The sequence below is a fragment of the Podarcis pityusensis genome (assembly GCF_964106645.2).
Source record: "Podarcis pityusensis genome assembly, chromosome: 4".
NCBI classification, from domain to species: Eukaryota; Metazoa; Chordata; class Lepidosauria; order Squamata; family Lacertidae; genus Podarcis; species Podarcis pityusensis.
The window spans coordinates 73,044,443-73,053,913 of NC_138027.1; the positions used below are offsets into that span (position 1 = coordinate 73,044,443).

Genomic DNA, 9,471 nt, shown 5'->3' on the forward strand with positions numbered 1-9,471 from the left:
AAAACCGAAAACTCAAAACAGAAGCCACATTTCCTGTTCAGCTTCCGAGGTGTGTTCAAAAACCAAAGCATTTACTTCCGGGTTTATGGCATTCGAAAACCAAAACGTTCGTAAGTGGAGACGTTTGAAAAATGAGCTACTGCTGTATATGCAGAGATACAGGCACAAACCATAAGAAAAAGAACTAAGTTGGCCAAATAAGCATGACTGATTTTCTATGAGGCAACAAACAAGTGAGTCAATATTTTCATTCACAACAATATTCTTAGCCTCACCGAATAAGTGTACAGAATTTTACCATAGTAAAATAATTCCCATTCAAAAGATCTGCACCACAACACTGGGCATAGCTGAATAGAGTGTATACCCAAACTATGATAAATATAAATGATTACAAATCTGATCCTCAAAAGTTGGGGGATCTTGTGCGCTTTTAGAACTGCAGTTACGAAACACAACGATGATATAATATCCACACAGTCTGACCAAATGAATCCACTTCGGATTATCTATTTCTACACTCAAAATCTCTTAACATGTATGAGATGCTTCGTTTCAACCAAAAATGAAGAAAAATTGGGATACAAATATTGAAATGAAATTGAATGAGAATGCTGCAGTAGATTTACCATCTATGGATTTAGTACTGTATTTGGCAAATACTAACTAACAGGGAGTCATTCATGGTTGTAAAGTACTTTTCTAACTTTCTTTCTGCTTGTTTCCTCAATGCACATATTGATTGTGAGGACTGAAGTACAGTCTCAAATTAAATTAGCGACTGTGTGAAATGTGCATTTTAAAAATCAGCATAATAATGCTAAATTGGAAATCTAATAGCTAAAATTGTTTTTCATTAATATCAGTACCTTGTGGAAGATATTAACTATAATGTGAGGGCCATTTAGACACAAGGTAAATTGAACATGCAAAATTTGTAAGAAAATGTAGAACCAAGATAGGCACACTATAATATTACATTTACACAGCAAATTTAAAGAACTATTTTGCCATTTTTAGGACTGCAGAAATAGCTGGGTTTTTTATTTAAATATTTTTAAAGACATGAAATGTAAGCAATGGGTAGGTTTTGTGTATTACATTCCCCACTCCCAAGTATTTAGGCCTGCAGTTTGATTGAAGGCACAAACCTCTGGAATGAGCTGAAGGGCGAAAGAACAAGGACTCTTATCCTGAAGCTCTCCATTGTGGGCCAGAAACCACCATGCAAAGTAATTAACCAGTTAAGAACAATGGATGCTTATCAAGGTGGTAGGCAATCTGGTAGGAAATTCTAAAACTTCATTTATCCAATATGAAATGTTCATCTGATTTTGTGGGAAAACAGCACCCCCTCTCCTTAAAATTCACTGGACTTCTAGAACTGCCACTCAGAATTTCAGATCATTCTGCAATTTGTAAAAAAGAATTATTTCTTCAATTTGTGCTCATGCCAACAAGAGTTACAGATGCCAATCCGTAACTTCCAAGTATTTAAGCCTACAGTTTGATTGAACAAGACTCGCGAATGTTTTTTACACACCCACACCCTGCTTGCTATGTTTCAGAACTGCAACAAGCACAAGTAAACCAACCTGCAGTATCCATCAAGAGTATCCATTTTATTCTGTTTCCAGAATGCACTAATTTGCCGCTAAAGAATTCAAGTTAATAGCTCATCTCTCTATATATTATTTACCGAAATTGTTTCTGCTTCGTTGCTTAAATACTTGACAATGTTTACATTTCCCTTTACAATAATTCTGTCTTTTCATTACCCACTTCCATTCAGTCACTTGCTAGAAAGGAACACTTCTGTGTTAACTTCCTTCCGGACTATAGCAAGTAGCACTGTTCTTTACTTCCCTACCACATTTGAGACACCCCCTCAGTGAATAGCTGCCCTGTGTCTGCCTGTGGGAAAAGCGGCGAAAAATGACCAACAGCAGCAAAATGATCATCTCTAATTCTTGTCAGTTTCGCTTTCTACGAAAGTCATTTTCAATCTGATCCATTTGGTAGCTTTTCCGCCAACAAACAAAAAAACACTGCAGTGGAAAACTCCAGCACAAATGATGGCAGGGTGTGTGGAAAAAACTGTACCAGTTTCAAATAATAATGCACATTAGTTAGAAAGGGCTTGGGAAAATGAATTTAGAAAATAGGAATAAAGGGCTTCTGCAATACATATTGTCTTCAAAACCCCCAAATATAATACACATCTTACCTTTCCAAAAAGAGGAAATCTGAAATACAGCATTTGTGAACAGAGAAGGCTTTCCTTTTTTAGAAGTTCGTTTCCTAAATCTTCAAAGGTTAAGGACTACAAAAAGCAGTTTATGGATTCTGTGGAGGAGACACATTCTGGCTGTGTTTGGATACAGCACTAAACCCCATTTTAACGCTATGTGAATGAGTCTCACACATGGCTGTGAAGAGATAAGAAGCATCTGCTTCCATTTTCAGTTAACAATATGTATGCATTTTCACCAGTATCTTAAAGAAATAAACTGCAATATATAAATTTAGTACCATCAGCTCTTGATATAAGCCTGATCGGTTGAGTAATCTTTCAACTATCACAGAATTTTGATTGATCTCAAACTTGGGACAACACATAACATTAATAACACTAAATCACTATGAAGCTTTTCCCAATTTGAATGAAAAATTGTGTAACAAGCAGGAAAAAAATTAGGGCCAAGATTAGGAGAAATAACTAAGGATGGATGAACTTAGTGCACTAGAAATTGTAACTGTCTCGCTGTTTATAGAAACTATTGGTGTAATCTTGGCCAAATATACTTTTCCAAAGAGATCCTATAATATTTTTGCACAAGTGTATTGGAAAGTGCAATCGCAGAACATGTTGTGCAAATTCTGCCATCATCATGTGTCCTGCAACATCATGCATCGTTATGCCCCCTTCTTGGCTAGTTTTGTTTGTTCCTGGTTTTTTTTCCTTCTTCCTTTTTTTACAGTTGGGATGGCTCTCAAAAGAGTAGCTGCGGCTGTTGGCAGGAGGAAGTGGTAGAGCAGCAAGTGTTGTGGTGGAGGAATCCTTCTTACACAGCTATCCATAAGTAAGTCCCATTGCACTCAACCGAGTTTGCTTCTGAGCGTGTAACCCTGCATAGGAAGGATTACACTGAAACAAGAAGTATGTAAGAGAGACATGTGAATTTTTTACCAGAAAAAAATATTATCTCATGACCCTTTTTTGAAATATTATTCTAAATAGTTACTGAAAGACTAAAATAATTTGGCACACATATATTGCGAATTGAAAATGGGATTCTCTCGCTTCCTTTAACAAGTAAAAGGTTACTGCAATCAATCTGAGCATTAGCAGAGATAGCAACCATTTATGCCTAGCGATTCTGAATTCACATGCACACCAACTACAAATTAACTTGCAATCAGCCTTGGTGTAAATTGCAATAATTATACAGTTTGCACATTTTCTGACCTACCTGATCTGACCTCCAAACCTACCAATTATGAGTTATAGTGGTATACTAGAAATAACTGATGCAAACTGTCAACTGCTGGGGAAACAAAAATAAAAGAATTCAATGGTTAATTACTGTGGTTGCTAATGTCCCTAGACCTGAAAAATTTATTGAACTATTACTCATCAGTTACTTTGATTCTGGTATTATAGTATGTTCAGGCATCTTTCTTCCTGTAGAATAAAGATGTATAAGCACTATGCCTTCATGTCAGTTCTAGTTGTATAGACACATGAAACATTTCTTCCCTTCCTTTTGCTAGATCAAAATATAACCTGAAAAGTACTCATGTGGGTTCTTTTTACATGATCAATATGTCCCAGTGCCATCCCACGACATCTTAAACACTGAAATTAGATCACTGAAACATAAAGCTCACTTTTCCCCTAAGAGAAGGATCAAATATTTAGAGGAAGGAAGAATGAACTACAATAAGAGGCAGTGGATTGATTATCAATCATACATAAATACTGGGGGCACATTTGACTCCTTTCAATAAAAAAATGAAGATCCAGCAGGCACATTCTGTTTCTCAGCTCTCCTCCAAGATGCTGTTATCATGTAATTGTTTCATTTTCAGATTTCATCAGAAAGCAGGGCAATGTTTTAGAATTGCTACATTTGAAACTAACGAAGCCAGTCTGTTTACCATACGAAATTTAACAAAAGCAAAACAGTTCACCTTTGTTCTAGAACAGGGTTTCCCGAACTTGGGTCTCCAACTGTTTTTGGACTACAACTCCCATCATCCTTAGCTAGCAGGACCAGTGGTCAGGGATGATGGTAAAGAGGCAAACTCCTGCCTCCAAAGTTGCATTTTGTTTCCCAAAATCTTTCCGAAGTGCTTGAAAATTGCAAACGCCAACCTGAAGCCAAACCCACTTCCCTGGACAAGGCCTAACAACCGGCTGGTCAGCTGTCTAGTTGTTTTTCATCCACAGCTAACTATCCAACCTTCAGCCTGGATTTAAAATAACACTTAAAATATTTGTTGCTGTAAAGCACTTATGTCCCTTGAAAAGACTATTGATTTTGAAAATATAGAAGACAGGAAATACATAGAAATACAGTCATACCTCATGTTACGTTTGCTTCAGGTTGCGCGTTTTCAGGTTGCGCCCGGCGGCGACCCGGAAGGGTTACTTCCGGGTTTTGCCGCTTGCGCATGTGCGCAAAATGACATCACGCGCATGCGCAGAAGTGGCAAATCGCGACCCACGCGTGCGCTGACGTGTGTTGCGTTCCTTTCAGGTTGCGAACTGGGCTCTGAAATGGATCCCATTCGCAACCAGAGGTACCACTGTAAAGAAAAATATAGAAGACCTTTCACTGAGTCACACCATTGGTTAATCTAGCTCAGTACTGTCTCCATACCAGTCTTTCTCAACCTTGGGTGTTGTTGGACTACAACTCCCATCATCCCTGAACACTGGGCCCTGCTAGCTAGGGAAAATGGGAGCTGTAATACAACATCATATGGGGACATAAGAATGAGACAGGCTTGTCTAGACTGACTGGCAGTGGCTCTCCAAGGTTTCAGACAAGCAACCTTTTTGCAGCCCTACTAGGAGATGCCAGAAATTGAACCTAGGACCTTATGCGCTCAAAGCAGATGTCTCTACCACTAAGCTATGGCCCTTCTTCTCATGTATCATTTGTAAAAAAAAATTAGGCCCAATTGGAGACATTCTTCCTATTCCACTTCTTTAATTCAGTAAGTTTCACAAATGTGAAGAAGAGAACACGTGGAGAAAATCCAATTTTCTTTCCAAGAAAGAAAATTTATCACGGGAATATTTAAAGCTATTACTATTCTGCATTATCAAATTCCAGTTCAATTGTAGCCAGTGATGTTGGGCAGAAAAGGCCTCAAACCTTCAGCTGGCTGAAACAAGGTGTTCTGATTTTTAATTTAATTTTAATACAGTTGTACCTTGGTTTTCGAACAGCTTAGTTCCCAAATGTTTTGGCTCCTGAACACCACAAACCCGGAAGTGACTGTTCCGGTTTGCGAACTGTTTTTGGAAGCCAAATGTCCGCTGGGGCTTCCAATTGGCTGTAGGAGCTTCATGCAGCCAATCAGAAGCCGTGCTTGGGTATTCGAACATTTTGGAAGTAGAAGGGATTGCCGGAACAGATTCCGTTCGACTTCAAAGGTACGACTGTACATTGATTTCCCAAAGTGTTTTTATGTCTCTGCATGCCACACTTGCATCCCTGAAGACACTTGTTCAGAATTAAGAACCACTGATGTCAATGGGACAAAGTTATGAGCACACTATGGAAGGCTACAGCAAAAGTGAAATTTTAAGCTGCTCTACTATCTCATTCCCACTCCCAGCTGGAATTTCTCCTGTTTAAATCATCCTCTTTCAACACCACCTCAGAATGTGGTGGCATCACAAAAAGAGCCTTCTGATGACAACCTCAGTGATCAAGTAGACTGGTACAGAAAGACTGTCCAGAAATATGTCAGGTTCCATCCAAGCTGCATAGAATTTTAATAAAAGCAAGCACCCGTATTCTGAATTGAGCTTGGAAAGAGACCTGAAGCCAGTGGAGTTATTTCAACACAAGTGAGATGTAATCATAATACCTGGTCCCAGTTAGCAGCTTGGTGACAGGATTCTGAAGTACAGTTTCCAAACCATTTTGAAAGGCTGCTTCACATAGCAGACATGGAAGTAGTCCAGACCGGAGGTTACCAGAACGTGAGTAGCATTATGATCAATGGTCAAGCAGCTAATTAATGCAAACACTGCTCCACTAGGTGAGCTGTAGGTACTATCTAATTATTACCAGCAGGAATATAAAGACCAAGAATAATATAAAAACCAACTGAGCCCAGAAAGTCACTTGCTAGCTTCTGTATTCTCCATGAAAAGCTTTACTCAATCAACTATGCCTTTAGTTAATTATAGCGCATTCCTATACATATCTACTGAGAAGTTTCAGAGTTTGATGAGACTTATTCTCAGCAAAGTGTATACAGAATTACAACCATGTTCGTGGGGCAACTTTAAATTCTGAAGGCACTCTTGCAAATGTTGGTTCTGGGATGATACTGTAATAGGGGATGAAAATAAGCAGACTAAAGATGATTTGTTCAACGAGTGACAGGTTTTGCATTTTAAAATTTCTATTAAACTAAAAAACAAAAACAAAAACTGATTGGATGACAACCCACCCCAAGTTGTGCTTTATCCAAAGTTAAGCTCACACAAATACTAGTCTCTTCAACACCTGTTGGAATAGTTTCCTGGACGAGTTAATATGAACTTCACTACAGGATTTGCATCTAGTATTAGAAGGCAATCAAGCATACAACACCTCAATGGCTTAGCTAGAAAAACCTGAGACCTAAGTTTACAAATACTACATCCACCAGTTAAGGTGCAATTCTACGGAAGCATGCATTATGTTCAGTGGGACTTCCTCCACAATAAACATAAAGAGGATTGCAATGCCATTTTTGGCACCACACCAGTATACAAAGCCTATGCACGTGAAGCCTATGACATGTTTTCTCCAAAACATTTAGATCTACTCAGTGCTTTTTGTTGTTAAAAAGTGTGGCACTTACTTTAACAACTTCATGGTGAGTACCGGCACCTTTTTTTTTCCTAGGAAAAAAGCACTGGACTGAGCAGCACACCCCAGATCATTAGGTGTGAGGTCACTAACTGTTTGCCACAGGCTCATGCGGTTTGGAGACAGCAATAGATCAGGCCATAAAGAGAAACTTTTCAGAACAAAGGATGTTCCACTTTACATACAGAGGAGAAATACTGCCTGGAAAACGCCCACAACCATGGAATCCTTCTGATCACTTAACACGTGAAGACAAAAAACACCCCCAACTCAGTCAGGGTTTTCTTTTTTTTGCAGGGGGGAGAGAAAGGATAACTTATGGGCCCGGCCCATTCGCAACCACATGGCTGGACACCACACATACACAAACCACGCGCGCACAACCACGTGTCGTGACGCGTAAACATCTACCTGAGGCGGCGCTACGGCTGCCGCTCCTCTCCCTCGCTCACCTCTTGCACGCCCTGCCCCCTTCCCGCCCCGCCAACGTGACTCGAGCCCCGAGGCCTTGGCGCCAAACGCCGCCTGCACCCGAGGAGGAGGAGGAGGGGGCGCGCGCAACGCGGAGGCGGGGATGGGCAATACTGGGGAAGAAGCGCCACCCAACAACGCACGGCCTAGGGCCGCCACCTCTCCCCTTTCTCCCCCAGCCCACCTAGGCCGCGCCGGCGAGCGCCCCGAAGCCTCCCCGGGAGAGGAGACCACCTGTTTTTTAAAAAAATAAAATAAACGCCGCTCTCCCTTGTCCGACCCCACAAGGCAACCTTGCGCCACGGGCGGCACTGCGCCCCACGACTCACCTTGTGGCTCTGGGGCGGGCGGCGCCAGCAGCGTTTGCGCGCCCCGAGACTCCCCAGCCCAGGGGCCAAGGCTGCCGCTGCTACTTCACGCCGTCCATCTCCTCCTCTTCTTCCCCACCGCCCTCCCCGGTTCCTCTTCGGCTCCTTCCCGCCTGCCTCGGCCTGGGCGCTCCGTGGCTACGGGCCGGCCCCGCGCTCCGGCATGTCGCTTGGCCAAGCCTGTCGCCGCGAGCGCCCCCCGCCGTCCCCCTAGTCGCTCGTAGGGGCGAGCAGGCCCTGTGCCCTTGCAGTCTCCCTCTTGGCGGGCCAGGCGGCGGCACAAGAGCCCTATTGTATTATTGACACTGCCGCTTCTGCTTGCTGCTGGAGCTGCTGCCGCCGCCACCGCCGCCTCGCAAGCTCCTCCTCTTCCCCTTCCCTTCCCATCCTTCTCCCACCCTGTGCCAGCTCTCCTTACCCGAGCTCGGTCGGTGGGGCTGCTGCTTGCTGCTCCGCCACCTGCAACCCCCACCGACTTACTAGATTTCTTCCTCTTGGTGATCCGTCGTCGTCCTGAGCAGTCCGAGCCCCCCCCCCCGTCAATTCGCAAAAACCTCAGGAGGGACTTGGTGCCAAGGACTGCAGCAGCAGCGCGCGCTCTCCCATCGCGCGTCCGCCGTCCCTCCCATCTTAAAAGAGTATTTACTTTTTACGATGAAAGCAAGGATGCCCGCTGCTCTCGAGGCTCAGCCACCCAGGGGGAATTTTCCTATGGCGAGTCTAGTTTATATGTCCCTCCGCCCGAGAAGTTGGAAGATGAAATGCTTGCTCCAAGCAGACGACGAGGAGGAAGGCAACCTCACCCTTTAAGGCAGGGAACTCTCATGCATGGCTACTTGGGGAAGAAACTGGGACTTTGAAGAATTCCCTCTTTTGGCCCTCAATAGCAGTGTTTTAAATAGTACAGAATCCTAAAATGCACATGGAAACAAGAACAGCTTCATAGTTCTTTTATTGTGTAGTTTGCAGAGATTGTGAAACTTCTGAGGAAGCTAGAATAGTATCGGGAGGTTTTTAATGTTTGACGTTTTGCTATGGTTTTATATGCACTATACACCGCTCAGAATGGCTGGGGAGAGCCAGCCAGATGGGTGGGGTATAAATTATTATTATTAGTAATAATAATGCAAGTCAGAACAGTCTGATGGCATAAGTAGCCCAGCAGGAACTAGAGCACCTTTCAGGACCACAGCTTCACAGCCTCCCATTCTCTGCTAGTAAGCATTAAGGAAATGGATGCTTTTGAGCTGCTGAATCATGTTCAGTCACTTGTGTAAATGGAGACTCCCCCATGCGTGAAAGAACGGGGTCAAAGGTAACGTGACGTGAGGAAGTGGCCTGAGAACTACTAAAACTTCCAGCTAATTTTTGATAAAACAGCACATATAACTGAAATTCAAACACATGGAGATGAAACTGACCTGGGATGGTCAAATTGAGAGGCATTACTCAAAACAAAATGATAGCCTGATGCAGCACACCAGCTCTGAAATACCACAGTAGTACAAATAAAAAACAAGGGAGAAAAG

General features: G+C 42.6%; 1 protein-coding gene across 2 annotated transcripts in view; it reads right to left on the reverse strand.

Annotated features, from left to right (window-relative positions):
* The window catches only part of JADE3 (jade family PHD finger 3), a 34,267-nt gene extending 25,884 nt beyond the window's left edge, over positions 1 to 8,383 (reverse strand). The window contains exon 1 of one of the 2 annotated variants that reach the window (XM_081001327.1): positions 8,361 to 8,383. The gene's annotated coding sequence lies outside the window, so the exon portion shown is untranslated. Of the gene's footprint in view, positions 1 to 7,903; positions 8,290 to 8,360 lie in introns of those variants that run through there. The other variant, XM_081001325.1, reaches the window with a different exon arrangement.
* Positions 8,384 to 9,471: the final 1,088 nt, after the last annotated feature.